The sequence below is a fragment of the Megascapheus bottae genome, chromosome 22 (genome assembly GCF_031878675.1).
Source record: "Megascapheus bottae isolate mThoBot1 chromosome 22, mThoBot2.hap1, whole genome shotgun sequence".
NCBI lineage: Eukaryota > Metazoa > Chordata > Mammalia > Rodentia > Geomyidae > Megascapheus > Megascapheus bottae.
The window spans coordinates 8,781,273-8,807,784 of NC_143530.1; the positions used below are offsets into that span (position 1 = coordinate 8,781,273).

General features: G+C 52.1%; 1 protein-coding gene across 1 annotated transcript in view; it reads left to right on the forward strand.

The window, feature by feature from the left end:
- The first annotated feature begins 1,532 nt into the window (after positions 1-1,532).
- Positions 1,533-26,512, forward strand: part of Lrfn2 (leucine rich repeat and fibronectin type III domain containing 2) — a 119,866-nt gene continuing 94,886 nt past the window's right edge. Inside the window, exon 1 of the mRNA XM_090355726.1 lies at positions 1,533-1,971. The gene's annotated coding sequence lies outside the window, so the exon portion shown is untranslated. The remainder of the gene's footprint in view (positions 1,972-26,512) is intronic.

Genomic DNA, 26,512 nt, shown 5'->3' on the forward strand with positions numbered 1-26,512 from the left:
GAAGCACTTGTTTTTAAGGTTCTGGAGCATACAAGCCCAGTTTCCCTGAACACCCATGGCAGGCACCTCTTACCGTACATGGTGACTAGCTAGCAGCCTGAGTTTTGGCAGCCAGGTGCCCACCTATGTGTACAGACAGACAGACAGACAGACAGGCAGGCAGACAGAGCCAGCCCTGGGCTGCAGAGATGCAGCCACGTGTGCCATGTGTCTCCCTGTGGGTAACCAGGACAGGTGCAAGGGCCCTGTTAGCCACCAGGAGGAAAGAGAAAGATTGAGATGTTCTGCCTGTGCCTGGATTGATTTAATAGCCCGAGCCAGTAAGGCTAGAGAGGATTGATTTCTGTCTGTGGCTAAGGTACAGTTGCTTCTCCAGAGCCCGGTGAAGTGGAGCCCAGCTCTCTCCCTTCTCCAGGAACTGGTTGGTGATGCCTGCGGGGACCGGGGTCTCCGTCAAAGGTCAGTCCCCAAAGGCTCTGCGTCAAAACGCCCCTACCTGCCATGTGCCTAAGACGACATGCTTTAGTTTTCCTGGGCCTCGATGTCTTCCTGGGGTTTCAACCAAGATTAAGGTCGGGCAGGCTTCAGGTGCACGTCCGGCGTGCCAGGTTGGAATACTTGTAACTAATCACGAGAAATCAAAACGCGTGTGCGTGCCCCCGGGTGCCCGGGGTGTTTTTCCTAGGTGTCTCGCTAGGGTGCGGCATCCGAGCTGGGCTCTTGGGCCCGGTGGGCGCGATGCTCGGGTCCCCCGCCCCTGGCCCCGCCGGGCCGGCGCGCTCGGGTTTTCCTCCGGCAGGCGGCGGGCTCCCGGCTCTCCCGGCACGAGACCCGAGGCGGCGGCCCCGGCGCGGGCTACAGCCGCGCAGCCGGGCGGCGCGGGGTCGCCGTGCGCAGGGGCTGCGCGCGTTGCTGGGCTGCGGAGCCTGAGCCTTTCCTCCGGCTTTCCGGGACCCCGATCCGCCCGCCCGTCCGCCCGCCGCGGCCCCAGCTCATTTGCCCCTCCGAGAGGACCCGGCAAGCTGCCCTCGGCGTCCCAGTGCCAACCCTGCCAGGAACGGGAACACCTTGGGTCTCAGAGGCCGAGTGGATCGACACTGGGCGGCAGGCCGGGCAGCGGGTGGGCGCCCCGGCGCTGGCTCCCGGCGTCCTGCAGCTCCTCCGGCCGCCACTGGGGGCTGCCACGCCGAGGACCGGGCGGTGCGCACGGCCGCGCGGTGCCGCCAGCCCCGGGGCTCTCTCCACCCAGGGCCGGGCGCTGCGCAGCCAGCTCCTTCCTGGATCAGAGCGTGTGATCCGTGTGTGTGTGTGTGTGTGTGTGTGTGTGTGTGTGTGTGTGTGTGTGTGTGTGAGAGAGAGAGAGAGAGAGAGAGAGAGAGAGAGAGAGAGAGAGAGAGAGAGAGAGAGAGAGAGAGAGAGAGAGAGAGAGAGGGAGAGAGGAGACCCGGTGCGCGCACGCGTGGGGGCAGTGTGTGTGCGCGCGGGGGAGTGTGTGTGGGGGTGTAAGTGCGTGGCTCCCCTCGCTGACACACGCACACACACACACACCGATCTCACACCCCGATCACACTCAACTTGGAGACACCCCGCTTTTCCGAGCTGCTCCGGGTCCCCGGGAAAGCCGGGGGTTCTTGGATCCGGAGAATCCTGCCTGCGTCCTCCTAAGAAGGGATTATCTGTTCTTCCCCTGGGTTGATTGATTTATTTATTTTAATCTGGAAGCGAGGAGAACAAGTTGTGCCCCTGCTCTTCTTGCCGATCGCCATGGATATAAGTGCGTGAGCCGCCGGGCTCTCCGCGCCTGGACGTCTGAGGCCCCGTCTGCCCGCCGGCCTTCGCTCGAGACGCGCGGGGCTTCGCTCCAGCCTGAGTCGGGCCCGGGAAGGATGCGCGGCCGAGCCGGGGAGCCCGGGCGCCCCGCGGAGCCGGCCTCGGAGCCTCCCAGCCGGGGGTAGATGCTGCCCTGCCCAGGTGAGTGGCCGGGCGGTCTGCGGGAGACCCCCAGGTGTGCGGGCGGGCGCGGGGCGCGGGGATGCACGCACCCGAGGGACCAGAGAACTTCGCACCCCCTTCTCCGGGGGCTCCCCTCACCCTGGGAACTCGCGTGGGCACCCTCTGGTCTGCAATGCTATCCAGATCGCCAGCGGTTTTCTTCTCTTTCTCGGTTTTTATGCATTTGTTTAGCAGTGGGGGCCAAACTCTGGCGGGGAGCAGGGACGAGGGGGGTCCAGGGAAAGATCAGGAGCCTCTGGCACACGGAACCATGGCAAGCAGCTGGAGAACTTTGCCGCCAGACCACTCTGTTGCATCTCCGCACATGCCAGGCCTGGCTGGATCCGTGGCTGGGGTCCGACGCGCCAGGGGCTCGGGGAGCAGTGGGGATGGGCGGGGTGGGGTAGAGGCTCGAGGGGGGTGGGGGGGAGGGGCGGCCGGGGGGCTTGGTGCAGCAAGAATGGAGGGCAGCAAGGCGTGATGCCGCCGGGAGAGGCAGGCAGGACCGACGCATGGACCCCCTCCTGGCCCCTAGCACAAGGCAGGGGGGAGCAGGACTCTGTGTATGTGTGTGTGTGTGTAGCCTGGACTGTTCAAATGGCAGGATAGAGCAATATGGAAACAGGCATCAGCCATACCCGGGATATTGGTAGGTATCTGTGTCCCTCCCAGCTTGGCCCTGATTCCAACAGGGCAGGGGGCAGGGAGGGGTGGGGACAGGGAGGGCTGGGGACAGGGGGGCAGGGGGAAGGGGGGCAGGGAGGGCTGGGAACAGGGAGGGCTGGGGGCAGGAGGGGCTGGGGACAGCTCTGGGGAGACAGGCAGTGAGTGCAGGGAGTGTCTAGCCCATCTTCCTGACAGCTCAGTACAAAGCAAAGAGGCTGTGAGTTCCAGGGAGAGGAGGGGTGTGGTGGGGGGGAGAACGTCTAAGCAAAGCCTGCAGCAGGACTGAGCCAAGGATCAGACACAGACAGACAAACAGACAGACAGACAGACAGACACCTGCAGGGAGAGAGTGTTTATCAGAATCTGTACTATGGGGGTAGAGTTACAAGACAGGTATGGCAATAGATGGTGAGCCTCTGCCCTGATCACAATGGAATGTGTGTGTGTGTGTGTGTGTGTGTGTGTGTGTGTGTGTGTAGTCGGCAGTTGTGGCCTGATGGGCCTTGTGTGACTGGAGGAGAGGTAAGCTCAGGAAATTGAGTTCCAGGCTAGGGAGGACCACATCTGTGGAGGACAGCACCTCTTCTCTGCGCTGTGGGCTTCCCCACACCCAGGGCAGAGGTTCCGGATGGGCTGATGTATTGAGGGGAGGGGGGTTCTGGTGGTAGGGAGCTGAGCCAAAGCAGCAGGGTAACAACGACCACAGGAGCCAGGTCTTGGATCTGTGCCTTGGTCTGGCAGCTCTCCTCCAGCAAGTAGCTTCATACAGCGGAGATGCGGCAGAGCCTGGAGTGAGGACATCAGACTTGATGGGGTCTTTCGGAGGCTGAAGGGGCTGGTTGTGCAGGGATGATGGGGAGCTCCTGAAGGCCTGTCCTTAGAGTCACCAGTCTCCTGGGACCTAGCTGGCTGGCCAGCCTCTCAGCTGACACTGGAATGTCATCCTTCCTTCTGCTGTTGGATGGAATGAGCAGAGTTTCCCTCTCCTCCAATCTTCCTCCCTTGTTTCTGCTCAGGTCCCTGCCCAGCTCTCAATCTAAGAGTTTCTGGTCTAATTCTTGCCCAGGAAGGTAATTACTTATCTTCCTGCCCTCACCCTGGGGAATGCAAACAGCAGACTTGGCATTTCTAGTGCAGCCTCTGGCAGAGCTTCTGCTTCCTGGGAGCAGGGCTTCCAGGGGCAGCTCCAGAGGCTGGACCATGCCTGCCACAGTCTGAAGGTGGCTGGGGCTCAGGCCTCTCTGACCCCTCCCCATCCCCTCAAAATGGGAGAAGTTAGGGATTCAGGTCCGAGGGAGGGTAAAGGAGGGGAGCTCTCTGGAAATCAGGCTGAGAAAATGGAGAGGCAAAACACAGATCTGGGGTGGTGGTGAGAACAAACCAGGCAGAAATCATTTAGCTCAACGGAGATTGTCCCTTCTTGGTCCTGTTCTGACTCCAGAGACAAATCTGAGAGGTTTGGATTTCTAGTTTCTGGTTTGCCAATCTCCTCTATTCTGTAGGATGGGGAAATAAAAGACTTCCAAGCCCCCTGACCTGAGCCTGAAGCCAGTCTGTGAAGGAGATAGTTGAGAAGTGATGTTGTAAGTAGCATTGTCTCCAGAAAGTCCTGCAATGGAGATAAATACAGTTATTGATATCTAGTTACAGTCTGGTGGGGGAGGCAGCTAGACTGAAAGCAGAGACAGAGCAAACAACCACTAGAGAGGGTCAAGTGCACACAAGTCTGCACAAGACTCATAACTGTAAGTTGGGTATTTCATGTCCCCCACCTCTTTAAAGCAGTATTGGGTTCCACATTATGTGAAGGGAGGAGGTTGTCATAGAATGGAATGGAAATTTGGGAAGGCCTAAGTTCAAATTCTGGCTTGGCCCCATCTTGTTGAGCCACTTGAGCTCCTGTGTTCTTAACTGGTACAATGAACCAACAGCACATGTCCAGCAGTTGCATGATGCAATCCGTGTCTTCTGGGCTAGTCCCGCACCCCTCCTCAGATCTGAGTGGGGGTTTCAGTGTGTGTAGGGCGATGGTGGGTGGGTGACCTTTGGAGGCTTGCAGAATGATGGATTCAGATCCCCTACTCACTCAGTGACTGCCAGAGAGTGTCTGATGCCACCACCAGCACATGGATGGTGAAAAGACTCCAGGGAGCTTTCCAGAACACTTACAGAATGGAGAGTAGAGGAGAAAATTTCACTGGGGGCAGAGAGGGGGAGGAGCTGGCACCTGCTTCTCTTCTCCATCTCTGTGTGTTTGCTTTGGAGTTTTATTCGTGCACATTTGCTCAGGAAGTGAGGCTCTCTGTTTGACAAGTGTCATTTGTTCCCCTCGCTTGTCTGAGGCTTGAGTGTGGAACAACCCTGACCTCTGGTCCCTGCCTCCTACTCGTTGAATGTGTCCTCCTGGGAGAGCTGGGCATTAGGCCCAGGCTCTGTGAATGGATGCAGATCTCAACTCCAGGAGTCTGAGCAGACCTGGGGGTGGATCTGGACCCAGTCTATGGGTTTAAGGAGGTACATTTGGTCTCTGGGAGGGGCTTGGCCCCAGATGAGTATGAAGATTCTCTGTTGAGCCAGCTGGGTGGGGGGGGGGGAATGGGGGAAGTCATCAAGCTGTAATGGACAGGCCTGAAAGCAGGCCCTTGTGTTTCAGGAAATCAGATCTAAAGACAGGGAAGGTAACCATGCCCCCAGCCTGCTCCAGGTGAAGATAATCCAGGAGGCCTCCTGGAAGAGGTGAGACTATCAGGAGCAGCCAAAGCCCCTCCAGACCCATCAAAGGCAAAGATGGTTTTCTTTTTAAATACTCAGTGGTCACTGGGGACTTGGAGAATGTGGCACTGGAGAAGTGGAGAATGCCCTTAGGTTCTCAGAACCAGCTCCTTCCAACAATGCTTATGGGTGCCAGACAGTACTCACTGAGGCCCATAGAATCCCCCACCATGCTTCCCTACCATCAGCTGTGAGCTCCACTGTACAGATGAGCAAGCAGAGAGGCTGGACCCAGCCTGCTGGGTACCTAGCTAGCACCACCTGACCCTCAGTGCTCATGTCTATTTGACCCCCAAATCCACTCTCTTGACCCCTGCACATGCTTGCTCCCACCATGGTGATGAATGGGGGTCCTAGAAGCACCCCCATAATTCCCAGGGGGCCTCCTATATGTCTGGGGAGGGAAATCCAGAAAACTCTGGATCAGGGAGCCCTGCCTAGCCTTCTTCATGGTTGTTCTTCACCTCTGTGAGCTTAAAAGAAACCCATGGAACAGTCAAGATGTGTCCTCTGAGGTCAGGAGCTGGACAGCTCCTGAATGGCGGGGGGAGTCAAGGGACCTGGGTGGAGGCAGCTCCCAGCACCCCTCGATCTGGCCTCCCTACACTAGTAGCCGCTCTCAAGGTTGCAAGGATCAAGGATCAGGTGCAGATGCCCTTCAGACACCGAGTGTGTCCATTGGGGTTACATCCACAAGCCAACAAACTGTCCCAGTTGCTGTGGAGGTGGGCTTGGGCTCAGGTTCCTGTAGCAGCAGGGTTAACGGATACCATGGTGGGCTAGGCTGTGGGCACTGTGCCTGTGGCAGCCAGAGGAGGTCCAAGCTGCAGCATGGTCCAGGTGGGTGGGGGAATCCTGGCTGGGCACCTGGGAGGGCACGCTGGCATCCATGACACAGAGTCCCCTCATCAGGTGGCTGTCAGCAGAGCAGGAGGCCACGGGTGGTGTTCCAGCTTGTTTGATCCCTCCCGTGAAGGTTCTATTTAGAACCTTGCCCCAATCACACCTCCCGGGAGATTTTGGGGTCTCTCGCTGAGCTGCTGCTCTACCACTGAAGCCACACCCTCAGCCCTGTACATTTTTTCTTTTCTTCTTTATTTCTTTTGCCGATTATTTTTAGGACAGGAATGCAGTTCTTGCCCGGGCCAGCCTGACCCACCATCTGCCAACTTTGAGGCTTTCTGGGGTTGTTGGATCACAGGTGCACACCATCGGGTTCAGCTTCCCGCGGTGGAGACAAGAGTCTTGTGGACTTTTCTGCCTAGACTGGCCTCAAACCTCAGTCCTCTTGATCACAGCCTCCTAAGTAGCCAGGATTACAGGCAAGAGCCACAAAGCTTAGCCAGATTTTTCCATGAAAATTTAACACTGTGACTATACTGTGTGTGTCTCTCTCTATTTATTATAATATATTATTTATATATCAAAAATAAAGGTTTTCTCATCATGAACCCGCTTTTTGCCCCCTTGGGGGTACAACATGATGCCTCAGAGCTCAACACCTATCTAGGTGTTGAAGGGGTACATTCATGGAGATGACAGAGGACAAGTTCTTGGACCCTTGCTACCCGAAGAGGGGACCAAGGACTAGAAGCCTCAACATCACCAGGAACAGGGCAGTTGTGCAAAGCTCTGAGTACAGAGCTCTTCTCCAGCCTCTGTTTTAGATGGGGTGGGAGGGGGTCAGGATGGCTGGGTTGCCCTTGGAATACCAGGCTGGTCTTTGAGGAGAAGGTCAGGAGAAAAGGAGCGAGGCATCACATACCAGGAGCAACTCCATTCTGGGTCATCTGGCTGGGGACTCTCTTGAGTCTGGTGGCATCAAGCATGTTGGAGCAACACTGTGGTGAAGAGGCGCCCAGGCCAGGCCTTGTCACTCTGTCTGGGACCGTTTCCTTGTCTGCTACGTGGAGGTGGGGCGGCAGGTTGGGGAATCTGCAGAGAGGCCCCGAGGTTATGGCAACAGGGAGAGCATCATCGATTGGGATTTATCTGGGTCCGGACGGACAGATTGGAAGTCTAGAGACAAGATGTGGATGCTAAGCTATGTCCGAGATGGTTCAGGCGGCTACCTGGGGGCCTTCTTGAGAATTCTTGAACAAGGGCCCAGGCCTGTGTGCTGGATTTCCTGTGGGAACAGGAAATGAGCCATTGCTCACTTCTGAAGTTGGGTTCTTCAGGGTTGAAGTATTTTATTAGTGGAGCATCCTGTATTAATCCTCCCCTCCCCCCACGGGAGTGACACAACAGCCAACGTGCCCAGACACAACCAGCTGAAGCCGAAAGTTAAGCATCTCTCCCCAGCCCTCTTCCCTCTGTCTTTCCCACCTGGGGCTCTCCCCACTACACCTCTCCCCTTCTCCTCTTCCCCAGAGGGGCGTTCTTTCTTGTCTTAACTCGGGTCTCTAATCAACTGTATCAGGATACAAAGTCGGTCCCCCTAACTCCCCTTCCCTTAGGACTGGCTTTCGGTCCCTGTCCTGCAAAGCCAGCTTGACCTTCTCAGAAGCCCTGCCACATTCAGTCAGCTAGGGAATGGGGTTTTCACTGCTAAGGAGCATAAAGGCTCCTGCCTCACAGTGGTGAGGCAGATGAGGTCTTGTTGTTGTAGAGGCTGATCTCTGAGATATATGATGTGTACTCATCACTTAATACGGTGTGTGTGTGTGTGTGTGTGTGTGTGTGTGTGTGTGCGAGAGAGAGAGAGAGAGAGAGAGAGAGAGAGAGAGAGAGAGAGAGAGAGAGAGAGAGAGAGAGAGAGGGAGGGGGAGGAATCAGAGTTGATGACAATGAGATAAAAGCATACCTAACCTTTGTTATCCCCAGAGGCCTCCTAGAAATGGTCAGTATGGATGAAAGATGAGCCTTGCCATTCCAAGAGGATATTGGAGATTCCTAGAGGGAGCAAATTGAATGCAACATCTCCTGGACTGAGGTCTCTATAATACCCAGAAGGGTCCCTGGGAGGAAGGGAGAAAGGAAGGAAGGAAGGAAGGAAGGAAGGAAGGCAGGCAGGCAGGTAGGCTGGCTTAGACTCCACTGACCAGACTGAATAGCAATTTTTCCATCCTTGTTTGCACCAACACATACAGATGCAAAGACATATTCCTACTCAAACACACACAGTCACGAGTGTGCACACATCCACGGATGTCCATGCACCCAGATAGACATTCCTATATGCGTAGACATCCTTTCACATCCATAGAGGCACATACATGTGTGTGTGAACACACATTCACAGACACGCACTCCATTTTTCTCACCATGTCTGCTTGTCACTTGGTAATGCCCAGCCCTGTCAGAGTACCTTTGTGTCCCTGGGATATGGCAGGAAGGGCTTGCCACAGACCATGCCCATAGCAGGCTCAGCCTGAACACTCAGACCCCGGCACTGCCAGAATTTCACCACAGCGCACGGTGGCATTTTCTGCTCTGAAGCACCTGCCTGGGGACAGGACGAGACATAGTTCCTCCCAGGACTGGTGGGAAACTGGGGACTGAAGATGTGCACATAGGTGGTAGAGTTAGCCCTGGAATCCTGTCTTCTCAGCCCAGACACGAGTAGTCTTCCAGGCTGCTTAGAGGAAGTGGGGTTCCCAGGTGGAGTTGGTTTCTAGTGCTGTCCCCTGTCTGTGCCCTCGTGTGCGTGTGTGTGCTCACATGTGAGTGCGTGTGTGCTCAGGAATCAGTCCAAGAGCACACGTGATTAGCCGCTTGATGGAAAGGTGAGAGTGGAGGGGAAAAGCGATGCTGCTGATGGTGCCGCAGTGATGTTGTTCCTGATGTTAATGATGATGGTGGTGGCGGCGGTGACGATGGTGGTGGCGATACAGTTAGTAATGGTATGGCGGTGATAAAGACCACTTAAAGAATCAGTCTCTTGAGCTGCGTGCCAGTATTCCTCCTCCTGCCTCAACACTAAGCTGAGATCTTCACATTTCACCCAAATAGCCACTGGTGGGCTGAAGAGATTGGGGCCACGGGCCCAGGCGGGGATCCACTGTCCCTAAAGAACCACTTAATCTTCCTCCTGGTCTGGGCACCTGCGTCATGAAGGCTAAGCTGGGGCTAGGGGAGTCGAGGAGGGGGACCTAGAAGAGATCATCCCAGGAGGACAGGCATGATGGGGAGAGGTGTGAATCTGGGTGAAGTCCTGTTGGCAAGGAGCTAGATTTGCCCTCACAGAATGCAGGCTTGTGCTTGTGAAGGCTTCATCTGGAGATGTGACCTCCCATCCCTTAGGAAGCCTGGATCTGTCAGAGAACGCAATGGATAAGGCGGCTGTTACTAAGACACGCACAGGGCTACAGCATGGAGATGGAACATGACGGGTAGGGGTCTGAGCCTACCTGGGTCCTCCCTCCTAGAACTCCATCGAGTTCTAGTTCTTGTCATGTGAACCTGTGTCCCATCTTGGCTTCCTCATCTGTAGTGCCACCTCTCAGAGTTCAGGAAGAATTTGTTGCCCTACTCTATGTAATAAAGAACTGGAGCAGTGCCCAGAACCCGCTGAACTCTAGTGTGAGCTAGTGAGCTCCGAGGAGGGGTGATGGTGAGGGCGGTGTGACACATCTTTCAGATCCCCTCTCCCTACAGTGTTCAGGAGCTTGGTGAATTTTGTAACACGAGATCTCAGTTGGCCCTTCAAGCCATCTTATCAGGCATGGAGGATGCCATGGTAGTTCTTCATGAGGGGAAACTGAGGCATGGGGCTTATGAAGTCCTTCTTCACAACCATAGTGCCTATCTCCAAGGGGTGGTCTCTGGAGTGATGATGGAATAGATGATGTTGGGGGGATGATGGGGTCCGGAGGGCACTGGGGAAACAGGTCTCAGGGTAGCAAGTCCAGGGCACATTCCCAGCTTGTGTGCCTGGGCAGTTTGCTTGGCCTGGCATAGGAGAAGACAGGGAATGTGTGTGTTGCTTGGTACCCAGGGGGATGGGAGTTAGTGGTGGGACCTGGGTGTTCTGGTTTGGAGCTTTTGGAAATGACCTGGGATGGAGCCATGGGCTCTCAGTGTCACTCATCCCCAAGGACTGCGTGATACAACCTGTGGGGGTAGGAGGGGCTGTAGAAGGGGCCAGCAGAGGAATTGGGGAGCCTGGATTGGGGATCCTCTGTCAAGGAGGAAGGCCTCGGACTCAGCCTGGCCTGGTGTGTTGCACACATTCCTGGGCACACCCCAGCTCACTCTCCTCAGGGCTGTGTCCAGGACAGAGGGACTCTTAAGGCCCTCTGGGAAGGAGGAGGGAAAGCCAGGTGAGGGAATGGCCTTGGGCCTCACATGCATTCACCCAGAAAAGGGGGTTGAAGTGACCCAGTGGGGAAAGCAGACCTCAGAAGGAGCTGCTTGTGAACTATGGTTTCAAGAACTTGGTGTTTGGTATGGGGGGGGTAGTTACAGGAAAGGACAAGGACAGTCACCAGGACAGGCGTGACCACGTGGAGGAGGAGCAGGAGATGAGGATGTATGACAGCCAGAATCCTGACCCAGGCTCCCAACCCAGGCTGAGAAGTCGGAGCCTCATAGTTTCAGGACTCTGCCACGAGCCTGCTTCATGCATTCCAGGCCGTGTAAATGTGGAGTGCATCTGATAGGAGCCTGGGTTCAGCGCCCAGATAAAACTGGGACAGAGACTAAACAATGGCTTAAGAGCCTCAGGCAGCTGGTGGGGGGCAGTGGGTGGCTGGTCCAGCTGGGACTGAGTTGTCCCAGGCCTGGCCACCCCATTGCTTCATTTCTTCTCTGCAATACCAGGCTGATGTGTACTGTACATAGGTTTTTAAATTACAGTACAGCATCGATCCCCCTCTCTGAGTCCAGCCCTGGTGCTCGCTCAGCCCTGCCTCCCTTGACCTTTGTCAACCTCACCCTCTCTTTCTCCATCTGTGGCACCCTCAATTCAGGTTTTAATGCAGGCATTATTTCTTGTTTACTGTGTTAGCATCGGTGTATATCATGCTGTGTCTATTAGAGTGTGTGTTACCTTCACCCTTTCCCTGGGTACAGCATTTTGTACACATCAGGGTCCCTCTTGTAACCTCTGCTGGCCTTCCTTCCCAGACCCCATGACAGTAAGGCTGCATCTCCATTTAACTGTAAAGAAACAGGCACTCAGAAAAGCTAATGGAGTGACCAGGTCTTGCTTGGATTATAGTATCACAAGGCTGGGGTGGGGCCTGCTATTATTTCATTTTACAGGTGACTGAGCAAAGGCTCAGAGAGGTTAAGGAGAGTTTGTCCCAAGGGTAAAGTGACCGCTGGGCTCAGGAGTGCCAGCTCAAATCCTTGTGCTGGGCCCAAACCAGGAAGAGACCCCCACGCCTGCTGCTTGTCACACCGAGATTGCTTAATGAAACTTGCTATGTGTGGTAGAGACCCAAGCATCAGGAAGCCTGGAGATTCCTTAGGAGCTGTGTGGTGTTACCCAAGTCACTCACCTCTCTGAGCCTCAGTTTCCCCTTCGACACAGCGAGGCTACTTCTGGCGCCGAATCCCTAGGCTGTGGGAGGATTGGCTGAGCAGATGACCTTGAAAGTCCTTCAGAATGTGGTGTGGGGTGCATGACGTCGGAATTAGCTGCCAGCCCCATCATTTGAACACACTCTCTTCTTGGATGGGTGTGAAGTCTCAGGCTTGAAGGGACCAGATCTAAAGGGATGTGTCTTGGTTCCTGTGCTTCATTTCCCAGTTCCCATCTGGTCCTTCCCAGGGTGGGGACAGGGGGTCGGCCCACCTGCCTGTGCCTGCTAGAAGTGCGTTCCCCTCAAGACTCTCTGTGGACATCTGGCCCTCTCCTCCCACATCTGGGGACTAATGCAGAAGAATTAATGCTGGATCCTGGGGTTGGGAGAGCACACGCCCTATTCGTGCCATTGAAATAAAAGAGGTGGAAAGGACAGTGACAAGAGTCTATAAATTCTGAATGATGTTCATAAAAAGTGGCCTGGGCCCCAGGGCCCATAAAACTCTGACTGGCCTGCTGGCCCAGGTGATTTATGAGGACTTTCCTCTGACTCAGGGTCACTGGCCTAGCAGGTCCCCTGGGACCTTTGCCTTTTTAACTTTTAGACACTTGTCATTGTTGGGAGCATTTCATGCTTGTCTTCAAGCCACTCGTGGGGATGGAACCCCCTCCTCCACACGGAGTAGGGGACTGATCTATCAACCATCAGAATACCTTTGCCTACAGGTGTGATGTGGGTTAAATGAGTTAATATATGTAAAGTACTCAGAACAGTATCTGGCATCTGTCAAGCGCTCCATAAATATTAGCTATCATTATTTTTTATATCCAGTGCTTAGAATAGTGCCTGACTCAATAAATATTTGATGGTTGGTTGAGACACCAGGGTTATATCTTCAAGGAAGCAGAGGGGGCTTGGATACAGAGAGAGGAACAGAGGTTTTACATACACGAGTCCCCCAAAAGATTTCTTCCCTGAAGAGACTCTGATTTCATAGATCTGCATGTCACCTGGCTGTTGGAGTTTTAGAGCACCTTTGGAATTCACTTGAGTTGGGAACTGGGGATGTAGAAAGGCAGGCCCCAGGCTTCCTGCTTAGGGTTAGGCCTGGCTGGAGAAAGCAGGAACCTGGGGAGGAAGCACAAATGGAGCAAGAGGTGTGTGTAGGGGGGGAGGAGGTGGGGAAGACCTGAGTGACAGCTCAGGAAGCCACGGCAAGTCCCGGAGGGCTGTGCCAGTTGTACCACGGCATAGTGACACCGCAGTGGGTAGCTAGAAGGCTTCTAAGCTGGGGCTCACATTCACACAGTCTGATTTGTCATCAGGACACTGGGCTGCGTGCTGGCTGCATAGAGGATGGATTGCTGTGGATGTGGAGCAGGTTTGAAGATCCATGGTGACAGTAGCTCAGGGCCAGGCTTGGCTAGTGAGGATGACTGCAGGTGTTTGTGTGTGTTGTGGAGGGGAGGGGGGAGGTCTGGGCAGTGGAGGAGGGGAAGGTAAGTGTGCTTCCTGGTCACCATCATGTCAGGACTGTTTCACACATAGGTGGGTTTGTGTGTGTGTGAGTGTGTGTGTGTATGTGTGTGTGTGTGTGTGTGTGTGTGTGTGTGTGTGTGTGTTGATAACTGGGGCTGGGACTCAAGGCCTTGGTACTATCCCTGAGATTTTTCACTCAGGGTTGGTGCTTTACCAATTGAGCCACAGCTCAATGTGAGGTTTTCTTTTGCTGGCTGGTGGGAGATAAGACCCTCATGGACTTTTCTGCCTAGGTTGGCTTCAAACTTTGTTCCTCAGATTTCAGCCTCCTGAGTAGCTAGGGTTACAGGTATGAGCCACAGGTGACCAGCTTTTGCGTGGTTCTAATTCGGCTTCAAACCTCAATGCAAACTACAACGCACAGGCCCCAGCCCCAAACTCAGTGTTACAACCTGTGCATCCCCCAGGCCTCACGGCTTGCTTTGGATAGGACGCCGTCCCAGACCAGATGCTGAATTGTCTTCACTTGTGTTTAATGTGCTACGTCTGGCCCAGGTTGTTCCCCTCAGAATCTGGCTTCCTCGTAAGGGTACAGTCTGTATTTTCTCAGTCTGTCACCTGAGTCCCAAAGGAGGCCCCCAGGCTGCCAAGCAATTCCCTAGAATATCTGGATCACCCTGTCACATTCTTGACAGAGTGACCCATGTCCTTCCCACCGAACTACCCTGCCTGCAACCATTTGGAGACAGTGAGAGCCCAACCAGCCATACTACCAACTGGCTGTGTGTGCGACCTCAGGTAAGTCAACTGGCATCTCGGTGTCTTTGCATCCTTATCCATAGGAAGAGGGAGTCTCCTGTGTAGACATGCCAAAAGCCAGTGCCATTATCAGCCCCAGAGCCTTTCTGCCTACTGTCATTCTAACTCTCTTATGCCTATATGTTGGCACTTCTGCCCCTCTGCCTGATGCTCCACTCTATGGTCTAGGTCAGTTGGCCCCCTTTTCTGAGGCTCCACTCTGTGGTACTGAGATTTACAAGACTGGGAGGTCGAGGGGAAGGAAGCCCAGAATCAAGACAGCATTGGCAGTGTGGGTTTTGCTTCAAGTGTTCCAGGCTGAGGGGGATTTGTTTCTTCTTGCTCCCTCTTCCTAGCCAAGTCAGTGGTGATAGTAATTTCACCCTACTTTCTGGGAATAAGGTTTGGGACCACCATTTTGGTTTCTGCTCAGGTTTGGGATACTGGGAGGTTGATGGGAGAAGGAAAGGGATTTCGTCTTTTCTGCTGGGAACCCAGGTGGTGGGGCCCAGTTCATGGTGGACAGGCTCGTTCTCATCCACACCCTTCTGCCTCACAGCACTGTGGATAGAGCATGGTAGGGAGAAGTGGGGAGGGGGTCACTAGGCTGAGTGAAGGGTGAGATGGACAGGACTCACCGAGGGTTAAACAGTCCCCAGATCCCTCTGAGGGAGCTGGAAATGAGGAGGTATCAAGGAGGAAGCTTGAGTGTCTGGCTTGGGCAAAGAGATGAGTCATGAGGTTCTAAGATTCACCCAGGACGGGGGGACTTCATTTGGGCCACAGCTATACCCTTAGGGCCTCATGGAGCACCTGGCACATGGCAGACCCTCCAGAAATGTGTGGGTGTCGGTAGCTCTTGTCCTGAACATGACTGAAAGCATATATTAGGATTCTGACGTCCCAAGCCTTTGTCTGTCACTGCACATGGATGGTTTTGGAGCTAGCCCGAGGGGGTCGCTAGGGGTTAGCAGCTGGACCTCAGACTCACAGGACTCCAAGTTCAAATCCTTTACAATTGGGGGAAGTGTGGCCACTTCCCTGCGCCTCTGTGTGCTCGTCTCTAAAATGGGGATGAGGTGAAGGCCGTCCTTACAGGTTCATTAGGCCGCAGAAACCAGACCGTGGGAAGCAGCTGGCCAGGTGCCCATGCTGCCCTTTGTTAATGGGGTAGTGGTCATTTGAGATCATGGTTCTTTTATACCTGACCTCCATTGGCTGTGCAGAGTAGCTGCATGAGAAAGGTAGCCCACAGGTGGTGTACAGGGTAATGTGGGGACAGTAAGGGCAGGTGGGCGGGGGGCTTTGGGGACAGGGCTGGGTCCTGTTGCTCTCTCCACATCTCCTCTGCTTTCTATTCTTGTGTCTTGGCATTGAGGTGGCCAGTGACCCAGCCCTGGCGCTCAGAGGAAGCTGATGGCTAGGGACTCAGCTGCTTCCATCTCTGCCTTTGCCTCCACTCAGTCCCAGCATAATCACAGGGACAACCGGTGCTCATCCAGACGGAACCCCCTAGACAACTGCTGCCCCCCGAAATATTTTTGTATGGTAATGGATGATTGCACTGGCAGGGAGAGTCCCTAGCAGCTGCTGCTCCCTGTGTTAGAGAGTTTTCAGTATGTTGTAATGGATTGGATACATTGGATACAAAGACAGAGAAGGATGCGCACACTTAGGGACTGTGAGTACACCCGGGTGTGGAGGGAAAGATCTCACACCTCTGGTCCCCCAGAGAGACATGGGTGGGACTTGAGGCCACCTGGTCAGGGCTTGATCTCAGGTAGATACTCCTGTTATTCCTATGACTCCTCCTCCACATACCCTCTCCCCACCCCTCTCTCTCTCACACACAGAACACACACCCTGTGCCATCCTCCTTGGCCAGCTCAGATTCACCTGCAGCCCCTAGGGAGAACCCAGGCACAGGCAAATTCCACATCAGGCCTCTTGGAGAGAATGGAGCATGTGTGTACATGCATATGTGTTATACATATGTGTGCGTGTGTGTGTCCATGTACACACATACCTGCCCTGGCATGCGTGGCAGGCTTCAACATCCATTTCTAGGGAAGTCTTCATCTCCAAGTGCTGACAGAAATAGACTGGTTTCTTGTCAGAAATAGACCTGTTTTCTTTGGCTGGTTACTAGGTGTGTGCTGGCAGGACCAGGAGGTTCTGTTCCTGGTGCTTCTCCCATGGCTATGGGCGTTTCCAGCTTTGGGGGTGGTGCAGGAAGGAGACCCTGAGCTCCATTTGTGGCTAGAAGCACAGGCTTCTGGCGCAATGGCCCCAATTCTGGTGAATCCTGTTTCTTCTTGGGCATGGAAAATTAGGAATCTTGTTTTCTTCCCCCCTCCCTCTTTGTCTCCTCCTTTGTCACCTCACCCATGTACCTGGCTGTTTCCTGGGCACCCATCATTCAACTTTGAAGTCTCCTGGGATCACCTGGACTGAACTAGATGACTGCCTCTGTGCTGAGTTTCTCCAACACAATAATCTGTCTTTCCCCACTTCTGCCATTACTGTGTGGCCATGGCTGCTCCTCCTGCCAGCCTAAACCTAACCTGCCCCTACAACCACTTGCAGACAGCCTACTAGAACTGCTCTACCTGGGTCTTGCCTACAACTCATGATCTATATACTCTTCATGCATCTCTTCTCCTGTGATGATTTTTCAGTCATCTTTCAGAGAAGAGATTCTGTGCTCTCTGGCATCAGTTTCATTCATTCATCCCTTGTTCATTCATTCATTCATTTTCAACTACTTTTTTTGTGTGTGCCCATATCAAGGCTTGAACTCAGGGTTTCTCATGTGCTGTTTGTGGTGATCCATGCCTGTTAATTTGCTGTCATTGAAGAAGTGGATATAGGAGGATCACTGTCCAAGACTGGTCTGAGGAAAAGTTCAAGACCCTATCAGGAAACTACACACACACACACACACACAAACACACACACACAAATACACAAAAAACAACCCCAGGAGGATGGCTCAGGTGGTAAGATATTTGTCTAACAAAACAAATAAGCAGCAGGCCTTGAGTTCAATCCCTAGTGCTACCACCAGAAAAGCAACAGTATAAAGAAGTAGCTTAATATACATGTTCAATACAAACCAATACCTAATGCTCATGTAATGGAAAGGAAGATATTATGAGGTGATCTTTGTGCTAAGTGCAGTTCCCTCTTTCCTGTCTATCCTGTGCTCTTCCACTTTGCTTTGCTCAGCCCAGTGTGTTGGCCTCGACCCACATTGATTCTGTGACCACAGTGGGTCACAAACAGCCCTTTGATGAGCAATGCTCTGGGTGGCCCTCCAAATCTGGTATGATGGTGATAAAGCAAAGCTTCCGCCGGTTCCAGTATTGGGTGCATGCACAGGGAAGCCTTACCCCTGCATGCGTACATCCTCAGTCTGGTTACTGTGTTTCAGGCAGCAGGTGGGCAATGCACAGCCCTTTCTTTGCCCTAGGGAGCCTGGTCTGTTCTTCTTGAGGCTCCACTGCTTGCCTGGGCCTGCCCACTGTTTTTCTAAATAACTCTGGGTCCTTATCTTTGCCTGTGCCCCTACTGGGGATGGAGCTTTAGGTATGGCAGTATCCCCAAGGTTTGGTCTCAGAAAGTGCCCACTGAACCTTGAGTCCAGGATCTTTGCAAAGAATGGGTGGTGGCAGCGGTCTCTGCTGCTGGCTAGAATGCTGCTCTGGCCTTCGCCTCCCAGGCTGCCATCCCTCTGGTCCACACACGTCCATGTAGCATCCATGCTTCCAACACTGGGAGAGAGATGTGATGCCTGCAGGAAGGAGAGCATCCGCCCTAAACCGGTACTGGCTGAGCTTTCTCCAGGAGCAGTTCCACCCAGGCCTAACCAAGACACTTCAGAGATGAGATGAGGGAATGACCCCTGCCATCCCGGAACTGAGGTCTAGGCTGGGGCAAGGCATGGTGACCTGCCCCTGCCCATGGCTACTCCCCCGAATAGGAGCTGCAAGGGCTGCAGAGAAGGTTGAATGATTGATGAAAAAGATGACACCACTGGCTCATGCCTGTAAACCTAGTTACTCAGGAGGCTGAGATCTGAAGCTTGAGGTTGAAACCAGACCAGGCAGTAAAGTCCAGGAGACTCTTATCTCTAGTTAATTATCCCCAAAGCTGGAAGTACAGTGGTAGAGCCAGGACTGGTATAAACAAAAACCAAGACCAGGGAGCCCCTTCCATGAGGTAGAGTGGAGTGGGTTCCACACGGGTCCAGATGGCCTAAGAGAGGAGCAGGTTTGCGTTATACCCTGCTAGACCCTTGGACCTCTGATCTGTTCCTGATTTCAGAGGCTCAATTGTCTCCTTAGGGTCAAAGGCCGGGCACTGTGAGGGTGTTTGAAGATCTCACACAGGATGAATGGACCCTCCTCCCTCACAGGCTTTCCTTTCCAGCAGATCCCGAGCCCAGCTGGGGCCTTCTAGGGTGCCCATGCAATCCTCTCCCCACCCTCATCTACTCTAGGCAGGGTTTACAGTGGTGGGAATCATAAATCTAATTTGAAGGAACATCTGGAACAAGTACCAGGCCACAGTCTGAGTGCTCCCGGCCCACTAATGGCTTCACTTAGTAGCCTTGATTTACAGGGTCATCAAAGAAGCCTTGCAGCTGGGTTCTTTGTGGAAGGATCACTGAGAGGCTGGCTCTCCTCTCAGGCCCCACCAGGGCCTGACTGCACCTGCCACTTCCTCTCCGTGCATCCTGGCCCCTGTCTTCTCCTGTCCATGCCCTCTTCCCTGGACCCTTGCCTCAAGGCAGCTTACATGATTTCCTTGTGCCTCAGTTTCCACATCTGAAGAGCGGAGACGCGCAGGTTGCCACCCACCTCCTCAAGGCTCTGTGGGGCTTCAAGGACAGAATAAAAGGCTTGGTGGAGTGGAGGAGGGGTTCTGTGGTTCTATGGATTGTTATTACATAATGAAGCCCAAATGAATGATTCTAACACCCGACTGCCATCCGTCTATCAGACCCACCAGCCGGTCCTCTTCAGGTAGCTCAGGTGGGTGGTGGTGGAGGGAGAGCTCGAGAAGAATTGGTGGTCCCCAGCGAGGGGTGAGGCAGCCAGAACCTGCACCTCGGGCGTGGAGTGGCACACAGGTTCCACTACGGTCCTAGTTGAAATTACCTTGCTCTTTCTTGTGTCTCTTCTTCTTGGGGAGTTTGCAGTCTGATGTGGACTTTGATGTCTGCAGCAGTGAAGGATTAATGCAGTGAAGGCGTCAGTGCCAGCTAAGAACTGGCATAAGGATGTACATGAGGAACGGAGGGGCTCGGTGGTGGGTGATGAGAATTCTGACGGAGTAGCTGGGCTGAGCTGGCCTCTCCCTGGGTGTTCTGCTCCTTGTCTTGGGGCTTCCTGTGTAGCAGGGATGGAGCTGGGGAAGCTGGATGCAGGGCTCCACAGAAGACTGGGATCTGCAAGGGTGTGGAGAGGACTCGGCCAGAAGCATCTCCTCCTGCAGGGGCTCTGACTGCCTCTGCCTCTGGGCTCCCACTGCCCTCCCCTCCCCTCTGCTCCCCTCCGGATGGAGCTCAGACATCACAGCTGCCACTTCTCTGGTCCCTGGGTGATCAATGCTTCTGAGAGAGACTTCCTGCATCCTTCAGGCTCAGGTTCCCAGATGCAGGGCGAAGAGGGGAGGGTCTCCTTTTCCCTCATATGGGTGAGCTCATCTCCGGAGGCCTCCCTGTCTCTGTCCATAGTCACCTCCCAGCTTAGGCCTTCAGCTCTCACCAGAGCCACCTCCCTGTCATTGGCTTCTCCTCCTGGAGGTGGGAAGGGGTGGGAGGGCACAAGCCTCAAGTGCTTCCCACCCTCTCTGCAGCCTACTCTTAGGGGATTGTTGGGGAGCAGGTAGGAGAGGGGCCCCCAGCAGAGTACTTAGAGTGCTTGTAATTATACTAGCTTTTCTAAAGCCACCACAATGCTTTACAGTCCCAGGAAAAAAAAAGAATTCAGGGGAAATTATTTAATCAACTGTAGAAGGGGGGACAGAGTTATGTTAGATGTCAGGAAGAGCTCTCTACCAGCATGCAAGGAAAAGAGCTTTTAAAAAACCCACACATTATAATTAATTATACATTATGGAAAATGGCTTTGTTAGAAACAGAATGTCGCCCTCACCTCCTGCTTTGGCTCTCGGAACCACTGAGCTGGTCGGCTGATTTACTGTGGAGTGACTTTAAACCATGAACCTGGCTGGGAGAGCAGAGATGAAAGAGTGAGGGGAGATATGCAAGTAAAAGTCGGGGAGGGATGATTGTTCCGAGAAGGAGAGAAGGAGAAGGGAAGATGGAAGTCCAAAGAGCAATTGAGACTTGGGGCCAATCTGAGCTCCTTCAACCTCAGCTTTCCGTATATGCTGGGGGTGGGGTGGGGTGGGGATAGGAGGGTTCACTCTAGCTCAGCTCTGCTGTGATGGTGACTTCACTAACAGAACACGAAGCAGTGGTCTGGAGAGTTGAGAAGTTGTGGTATCTGCTTATCTACCCCATTCATCCACCATCCATCTATCCTATCCATCCACCTAACATTTCCTCCACCCATCCATCCATCCATCCATCCACAATCCATCCATCCACCCCATTCTTACCCCATCTACTCCATCTTCCCCATCCATCCATCCACCCACCCCATTCATTCATCATCTAGCCCATCCATCCACCTAACATCTTTCCCATTCATCCATCCAGCCCATTCATCCATCACATACCCTATCTATCTACCTACTGTCTTATCCATCCATCCATCCATCCATCCATCCATCCATCCATCCCATTCATCCATCCATCCATCCATCCCATTCATCCATCCATCCATCCATCCATCCATCCATCCATCCCATTCATTCATCCAGCTACCTCATTCTCCCATCCATCTACCCATTCCTCATCCATCTTTTGCATCCTGCCCACCTACCTCTCTACCTCATTTATTTACTCACTCATCTACCCAGCCATCTACCCAATCATTTACCCTCTCATCTACTCACTCATCCACCTACCCATCTACTCCACTAATCTACATATTATCCAGTTCACTCTTCCTCCCACCAATGCACCTTATTCATCTTCATACTCATCCACACACATCCCCATTCCCCTTTAACTTTTGATTTACTGTATTCCTAGGCAGAGTCAAGATAGGGAAGAGAGCTTTTTGGGTGAAGGTCCCAGGAAGAAGCCTCCAGTATCGAGGTGATCTCATAAATGGAATTCGGGATCTTACTTAACATTCCTCTTCCTGGTGATGCTTTGTTCAGGTCATGTTTTTTCTTTGGCTTTAGTATATCTCATAGCTCCTTCACTCTCTCCTCTTTGGGGGAAACAGGAAGTAGAGGGCAGGAGCATATCCACTGCAAGATGGCTATTTCCTGGGTAGGAGTAATGAAGGAACCAATAAAGGGAGCTAGGTGGGCAGATGGGGGGTGAGGAGAGGGGTTAAGATGATTGCTTCTCTTGTGTGTGGCCACGGAGAGACCTGGCGCTTAGGCTCTTGGAGCAGTGATCCTCAGGGCTGGACCAACACCTGGGATGACGCAGAAAGCCAGCACCCCAGCCTTCCCTGCTGCCTGACAAGAAGCACCACCCAGTCCATCTTCCTGCCTGTGCAGTTAAATCTGCATCATCGTGTGCTATGTATGCAGACAGTGTTCCACTGTTTCATCTTTATGATGTAATTCAATCTGGGGCTAATTTATTAGGAACTCTAGTTCCCCGAGGACCAATTTCACTTGTCACTCAGTGGTTTCTCATGATTTCGTATGCACTACGTGCCGGCTGTGATCTTGGAACAAAGATAGAGTGCGTCTGCCCCCATGTACCGTCCTGTCCAGGCTGGGGACGCTGCATCAGGCTAGCTACAGAGTGTCCTTTCTGTTCCTTGATAGTCTCAATTCCCTCCGTGCATGAAATGTTTCCTCCCCTGGAGTTCTGAGCTCTCTTTTGTTGTGGCCCAGCTTCCATGTTTTTGTTGTTGTTGATTACTGAAAACTTTTCTGGGTGCAGTGGCTCACACGTGTAAGCGAGGATTCTGAGGAAGTGTAAATAAGGACCATGGTTTCCTTTGATCTAGGCATTTAGTGTATGAAAGCAAGAAGGGCTGGAAAGTGTAGCTTAAGTGGCAGAGTGCCTGGGTGAAAAAGTGTAAGGTTCTGAGTTCAAGCCCCGGTATTGCCAAAAGAACAGAAGTGATTGCACCAATCTCATCTATCATTATTTGCTTCATAATTCAGTGTTGCTATTTACTATCAGCAAATCTCTACACAGTTGGGTGGAAGAGCGGGCTAAGCCATACAGAAACGTCTTCTAGGGATGTGGGATAAGTAGAAACTAGAAATGGCGGAGGCGAGAAACATATTGCTCCTCACCCAGCTGGCAAAGGACAGCAATGGAGAAGGGAGATGTTGCTAGAAGAAAAGACAGAGGGGCTGAAGGGCTGAGGGAGGAGCACTTTGAGGAGCAGGCAAACATCCTCCAGTGCAGATTCAAGCAAGCCACAGCAGCTCTTCCTTAATGCTCGACAGCTAATATATTAATGGAATGGTTAAGTATGGGAATTCAGCTGATTAAGATAAATGAGAATTGGATAAGAAGAGCACACTAATGGAGAAATATTCTACTCAAGAAAACTATGATCATGATAGGGATTTTTTAAGGCATTTAATGACAAAGATTGGAAGGAATATGCAAAGATGAAAAATGGTTGCTGCTTAGGATGATTATGAGGGGTTTTTTCCCCTTTTCTAAAGAAATTTTAAATAATATTTCTTTAATAAAATGTCCTTTTCTTCTTCTTTTTTCTGCTGGTACTAGGGTTTTGATTTAAGGGCCTCCTGTCTTGCTCTACCACTTGAGCTATGGACTCTAACCCATGAACATGTAATTTTTTTTTTTAGAAGGTGAGATTTTTTTTTAAAGCAAAATAGATTTGGTGACTTTGGTAACCTATGTTTTGTATCTGAATAACTTAATGCTTTAAAACTATGGTTACAATTGGTCAGAAGTCCATAACCTTTTTGTGGTAATATCCTTGCCTATTATTACTATTATTATTTTTTAAACCGAGCTGGGAATCAAACTCAGGGCCTTGTGAACGGTAGGCAAATACTAATGATACACATTCCCAGCCCACTTCCTTGGAGTTTTAATTGTCAGCATTACTATTATTATTATTATTATTATCATTATTATTGCAGTATTAAGCTTTCAACTTAAGCAAGGCCTCATGGTTGTAAGGCAGGCACTCTACCACTTAAGGGATGCCTTTTTTTGCTTTATTTTATTATTATTTATTTTTGACAGTCTTGGGGCTTGAACTCAGGGCCTGGGCACTATCTTTGGACATGTTTTTCTCAAGGTTAGCACTCTGCCATTTGAGCCACAGTGCTACTTCTGATTTTTTCTGTGTATGTGGTTCCGGGGAATCAAACCCAGGGCTTCGTGCATGCTAGGCCATGCTCCTGGTCCTGCTTTAGTTATTTTTCAGAGAGGATCTCAGATGTTTGCTTTGGACCATGGACTTATACCATTATGCCTGGCTCACTGATTGAGATGGCATCATACTAACGTTTTCCTAGAGCTAGCCTTGAACTGTGATCCTCCTTCTCTCTGCCTTCTGAGTCGCTGAGGTTACAGGGGTGTGAGTGGCTATATTGATTTCCTTGGGATTTTATATGTCTGTATGCTGTGTCCCCTTAACTACTTGTAGAAAAGGTTCCAGTTTCTGCAGGAACAGATGTAAACTGGTGCTTTAATATAAAGCACTTAATAATTCAAAGTCTGATCTTTGGGTCAGCAGCATTCACATCAATGAATCAAGTTAGACATGCATGGGCCCATCCTAGACATACTGAATTAAATTAGCATTTTACCAAGGTTCCCCAGGCAATATCTGTGCACACAAAGATTAGAACCACTGTCCTAGAATCGTGGTTCTCCACAGCCTGAGCATTCGTCCGAGTCACCTAGAGGTGACTAGTTTTGCTGGGCTGGTTTCAGGTTAGGTTTTCTCGTTGGCAGGATGAGGGTGGAAACCTGGGAATCTGCATTGCTCTCATGTTTCTGAATGATGCTGAACTGTCATCTCTACTGCCCAATGCAGCATGGGCCGTTGTCTAGAATCATGCCTGGCGCACAGGTGGTTTTCTGCAAACCCATTTTGTGCTTTGTCCCTGAGACTCACTGTAAATGGATCCTCTGGAATTAGCCTCTGTGGCCAGAATCATGGCTGACTGTCATGTTGACTAGCCTAATGGCATGTGCAGATCCTGCCCTGGGGTTGGAGAGAGCATCAGCTCCTCCAGATTTGTAGGCGTGTCTTCGTGGACATGGAGAGACTTCACGATGACCTCACCCTCGTCTACCTCCATGGCCGCCAGTGCACACTCCTATATCTGTGTATGCTGCTCCTTCCCCCCCCCCGCCCCCACATACAGCAACATATCACAGTCAGAGGAAGATAAATCCAGGTGTCCCTCTGTTCTTCACCACCTCTAGTCTGGCATCTTTCCACATTGTAGGTCTTCTTCACCCTCCCCAGACTCCATTCCCATCACTCCGGCACTGCCTAGCTAAAGCGGTCAACGGTCTGCACCTCCACACACCTACTAGGCACTAATGGAAACCAAATAGGAGAAACAAAGATTTCAATATGCACCACCATACCTTCCCACTCAGAAAAGGGATAAAAAATATCTGCAGGGGTCACGCTGGGGTCCTGATCATCGTCTCTAGAATTTCCCGGCAGGGTGTGCATGTCCTACTTAGCCAGACAGGGGCGGGGGCTCCCCCTTGTTTATCATCCACTCTGGACCACTCTGAGGTGGGTGGTAGAGAGGAACCATCTACTCTGACAGATGCTGCCTGCCAGAGGAAGGGGAGGAGGAGGCTGGGAAGTTGAGGACTGCCTGAAGATCCGGTCTGAACAATCAACAAGCCATTGTCAGCCAGGCTTGACAATGTAACTCTCTCTAAAGACCTTAGATTTCCAGTCTTGTTTACTTCCTAGTCAATACCACGTGCCAATAACTGAGGCCAGATGATATTGCTGAGTCAGCCTTCAGTCTCAACACCGTTTCCTAGCAACAAGCTTCCTCGTTCTGCTCATCCCCTGGTTTCATGGCCTCTGCTTTCACATTGGGCTGCTCCCCCTCTGAGTGCCTCTGCCCTGGACGGAGTAGCACCATGAACTACTGTTTGCTCACTGGCTACCTCTCATCTTCCCGTTCCATCCTCACAACAGACGGCCTTGTCCTCGCTGCCAGGAAGTGAGCTTTAATGGCAACAGATGTTTGTGTGAGGCTCATAATTTCCTACTGGTCCCAGACTTAGGTTCTACTGTGGGGTTCCTACACCTGTCCTTGCACACACACACACACACACACACACACACACACACACACACACACACGCTAGGACATTTTCATGACAATCATAGGAAGTCATCAGTGTATTCTAATAGCCTGAATTCTTCTCACCTGCTGAAGCTTTATCAGGCACTTGGTCTGAGATCCAGAGACAATGAAGCTACAGCTCTGCTTGCTCCCACACAAAACGTGTTGTCCATATGCCAGGTAAGGAAAGTGACAGCTCTTCAGCTAACCCCGTTGACATCTTTGTGCAAATTATGAAAGGTCTTCCTCTCGAATCGCTGTACTGCCACTTGCTAGGAAATTGGCTTGTAAATATACAAATCTATAATGACTGTGAACGCTGATGGCGCTCAAGACACAGTGCACCCTATCTCTAAACAGTACTGAAAACCTCTGGGCAACTTCGCCGTCTGCCCCTCGAGCCCTCTAGCTTGGTTGGATGAGTTGTAGAAAGCTGTGCACGAGATTTCAGGGTCAATTCTGTTAACATCCCACTTCTGGCACCAAAAACCCAATCTGTTGGATACGATTGCTTACAAGCAGACAGAAACCCAATTGAATCTCACTTTTAAAAATGAATTCTATTGACTCGTGTAACAAGAATGTGGTGTGGACTTCAGGTATGGATTCATCAGAGTTTGGCTCCTTTTCTTGCTGTCTGTGATTGGCTCTTTCCCTAGGCGTGCCTTCTGGTAGCTACATAGGCCACAGCAAACCTAGGCTGGGTGGCCACAAGTCCCCATTAAAAAGGAGAGCTGAGCCGGGCACTGGTGGCTCAAGACTGTAATCCTAGCTACTCAGGAAGCTGAGATCTGAGAGTCACAGTTCAAAACCATACTGGGTAGGAAGGACCATGAGACTCTTATCTCTAACTATTAAAAAGCTGGAAGTAGCACTGTAGTCAAGTGATAGAGCATTAACCT